The sequence below is a fragment of the Pinus tabuliformis genome, chromosome J (genome assembly GCF_031772625.1).
Source record: "Pinus tabuliformis cultivar Carrire ecotype Pingquan chromosome J, CPIR1, whole genome shotgun sequence".
NCBI classification, from domain to species: domain Eukaryota; kingdom Viridiplantae; phylum Streptophyta; class Pinopsida; order Pinales; family Pinaceae; genus Pinus; species Pinus tabuliformis.
Window position 1 is genome coordinate 1,056,983,875 of NC_142295.1, and position 4,361 is coordinate 1,056,988,235.

Here is a 4,361-nt window from a genome sequence, read left to right on the forward strand (position 1 = left end):
CTTTGTGAAAGCCATCTGTTTCTTTCATTGTGTTAGGTTTGCTTTTGTTCTCTGCCTTACTGAGAGGACAGTCTCTAAGAAGGTGCCCGTGTTCATGACATTTTCGACATCTAAATGGAATGTGCTTGTAGTCAACCGTCTGCACCCATTCCTCATCATAAACCTCCAATATGACCTCGTCTGGAAGTGCCCCAGATAGGTCCATCTCTACACAAATCCTAGCAAAGGAGGTATATTTTTCCCTTCTAGTGGCTTCAGAAGTTTTTCCATACCTCCCTAATTTATTTCCTATGGCTGTTAGTGATTCTATTTGCTAATAATCCAGAGGTAGCGAATAGAGTCTTACCCAAATCGGGACTGAGGTAAAGGTTTCCCACTCCGGCAAAAAGTTCATCATCCATGGCCACATGTAGAGCCCTGTTGCTGCATAGAAGTAGGGCCCACCTTCAAACACTCTGTATTTGTCCTCAATGTTTGCAAACACCACAGTGAAAAAACCCTTGGATCCTAGATGAAGATCAATGCTTCCTTTAGGCTTCCAGTGGTATCTGATCCACGTTTGTAAATCCTTTTTGGTGGGCCATAGTCCCATGAATTTTCATATGATTGCATAAGTCTGCATGTGCTCCCTGTGGGCCTGCAGCTCAAGGTTACTTAAGATTACTCTGGGAGTGACTTCAGCTTTGGGCTTGCACGGTCCCTTTTGTTTCCTGTCTTTTGTTCCCTATTTTTTGTGATTTTCCTCTTTGTCTTTTGTGCCATCATTCTCCTTCTCCCTGTTACTTTATGTTTCCTCTTCCCTATTTTTTCCTCCTTCCATCGTGTTACCTCTGCCTGATTCTGGAGGTGTCTTGCTCTTGTTAACCACTACCTTACTATAGGAGGGAGTGGAGCTCCCTCCTCTGAACTTGTCCATGGAGAAAATCCCGCGCAGAAACCCTCAACCCTGGTTTTCCGCTCTTCCCGCCAATGCTCGTTCACCGATCATATGCGAATTGTAATTTCAAAACAAGTTATCTAATTGATTTCCTTTATACCTATCAAGAATTTTAGAAAACACATATTTATATTATGTATGCAAAATTAATATGCCTCTATTGAGATTATCATGATTAAAATATCTATAAAAAGTCTTTAACTTTGAATTTCCATAACATTCACTGCTGTGGTGTTTAATTTTTAGTGTCATTTTTTCTTAATTTAAAATTGACTTGAGAGTTTGAGAGATTAAAAAAAAAATTAAAAGTTATTATTATCTTGTTACATTTGTTGTTCTTGGTACGGCTCAAAAATATGTTATATATTTTATAATAAAAATTGTAAATTTGTTATATCATTTATAACAAAAAATGTAAATAAAAATTATATTCTATATAAAATATAAAGATAAATTGACAAAGTCTTGTTACTTTAATCATTTATACTAAAGTTGTAAATGTAAAGATATACTCTATGTAAATTATAAAGATAGATTAACAGAAGGTCCATACTTAACAACAAACTAGACTCTCATTACTTTTAAGAAGAAGTTTTATTTGAAGAGTAAAAATAAAGCAAAGTTCATCAATTTTCTTGTGACCAATTTATGTGTTCTTAGATACAATTTCAAAATACGAGGTAACAAGATGGAGTGAATTTAGGATAACAACACAATTTGAAGTTTTTACTAAGAAAGTTTCATCCAATTCTACAAATGTTTCCTATAAATTGATATTATTGACTCTCTGTGAAATGAAAAGAAAGTGTAAAGAACCTAAATTGGATGTATCTCTTGACTGTAAATGGATCCTTGAATCTAAAAATGGTGCTCCTAATAACAATACCCCCTTTCTTTTGAGTTTACAAGCTTAAATTTTTTTTGCCAACATGGATCGAAATATTTTTCCCATTCTCTGTAATTAACAAATATTAATATATATATATATATATATATATATATATATATATATATATATATAGTTAATTTGAAAAGTATGCAAACTTTTTATGGCTAGGTTACAATATGGTTTTAAATTTTTCATTTGAGTAAGTATTATTATTATTATTATTATTATTATTTCAGACAATGAATATTATTCAAAATTTTCCTTTTAAAAAACAAATATATAAAAAATTAGTTTTATTTACTTTTTCATTTTTTAATAAATATTCAAAAGTTTATTTTGAGATAATCAATAAGTTTTTTTTTTTTTTAAACCTACCTACTTTTGAGTTAACTAATAATATTTCAATTTTTCTTTAACCTAATAGGTACTATTCTTATCGAAAGAATTCATATCATCTTTTTTAGCAAATAATAATAATAATTTATTTATTTGCCTTAAAAAATATGTAAAAATACTATGGCCAAATTACATGATGGCGTTAGAAATTTATTTGAATTGAGAATGATAGTCATTCAAATTTAGAGCAACAAAACACTCTAAGCTAGGCATTTAAGTTCGTATTTGGAATTGTAATTTTTTAAGCTTAAGAGCATTGGGAATTAGAATTTTGTAAATATAAACAATTTTGATAATTATTCCATTACAATTTTGAGAATTTTTTTAAGGAATTAATCAATTTTATTTAGAATATTGTATATATAATAAAATTGCTCCAATGGTTAGATCAATCAATCAAACCATCTCCATAAGGAAATTTTCTCATGGGCAGACCATGGGTCAAATTCTTCAACCCCCTAGGGTTACCATCCACTTTTGAGATTGGCATTTGAGCTACCTTCCATCCAAATATTTTGAGGAATAGGAGGGGATCCCATAAGCTTTTTATTGGAAAAAAATCCCTAAGGGTAGCTCAATCAATTGAACTATTCATCTAATGCATATTACTAATGGGTAGGACATATGTTAAAATTTGATTAAGTCCCTCTACGATGTTGACCACTATTATGGATGATACTTGAGTCACTGTCCATCTATATAGTCAAGAAGAGGATGAGACACCTTGAGGTTTCATTATAAAAGAGTCGATAAGATTGGTTCAATCAACTAAACTATTCACCCAATGAATGTTAATGATTGGTATGCCATAAGATCAAATCTAGTAAAGTCCCTTTAGTTTCTCAAGCACTTTTATAGTTGGTGTTTGATATGTTGACCATATTTATATTTTAGGAACCTAGAGGGTGGGTGGTGGATCCCACAATGTTTTCCTTTGAATATGTAACAACATCAATAAAATAATAAATCAATTGAATCATCTACCTAAGGCATGCTACTGATAGGAATGTCATTTCTTCAAAACAAAGCTTGCCACAAGGCCTTTGGTTATAGTCTAATTAATGTTCAAATTTACCAAAAACTCATTGGGTTACTAATAACTCTTATGGTTGGTGCGTCAGGTGGGGAGGGAGGGATGTGGTGGGATCCTACAAACTTGGCCATTTTCATGAATAAGTTGCATGAGAGATAAGGAAATGATGGATTGGAGCCCACCACACTGCGACCCACCTATTCATGATCCAACCATTAATTGATAAGATGAAATTCTTGATGATATACCCCACGAAGACATGCAATTTATAAATGGTTCCCCTCCATGATTATATTTCTTGTGGTCATTTAAACATTTATTAAGTTATTATTTCTCAAAACAACCACTTTTCCTTTGAATAATAATTTCATTATGTTTCGAATAAACTCATGGCCCATGGAATTTTAAAATTTTGGATATATCCTTCGAAGAGTTACTTGATGTTTGATAGTTTTTTTCATGATGGTTCTTGCACGTGGTTCATTAAAAGAAATATATACACATGGTTTATATTGATAGTTGGAAGGAAAAAACAATTTTAAGGAAAAAAATTACAAGATCACATAAAATAATAACTTGTTTGGTATATTTAATAAGCTAAACTTTCATATACATATTTTTGATATATTTAATAAGCTAAACTTTTATATACATATTTTTTATTTCATTCATACTTCCATATGTGAATTGTAATTTCAAAACAAGCCATCTAATTGATTTCATTTATGCCTATCAAGAATTTTAGAAAACACATATTGATATTATGTATGCAAAATTAATATGCCTCTATTGAGATTATCATGATTAAAATATCTATAAAAAGTTTTAAATTTTGAATTTCCATAACATTCACTAATGTGGTGTTTAATTTTTAGTGTCATTTTTTCTTAATTTAAGACTGGGTTGAGAGTTTGAGAGATGAAAAAAAAAAATGAAAAAGTTGCTATTATCTTGTTACATTTGTTGTTCTTGGTACAGATCAAAAATATGTTATATATTTTATAATAAGAATTGTAAATATGTTATATCACTTATAATAAAAAATGTAAATAAAAATTATATTCTATATAAAATATAAAGATAAATTGACGAAGTCCTGTTACCTT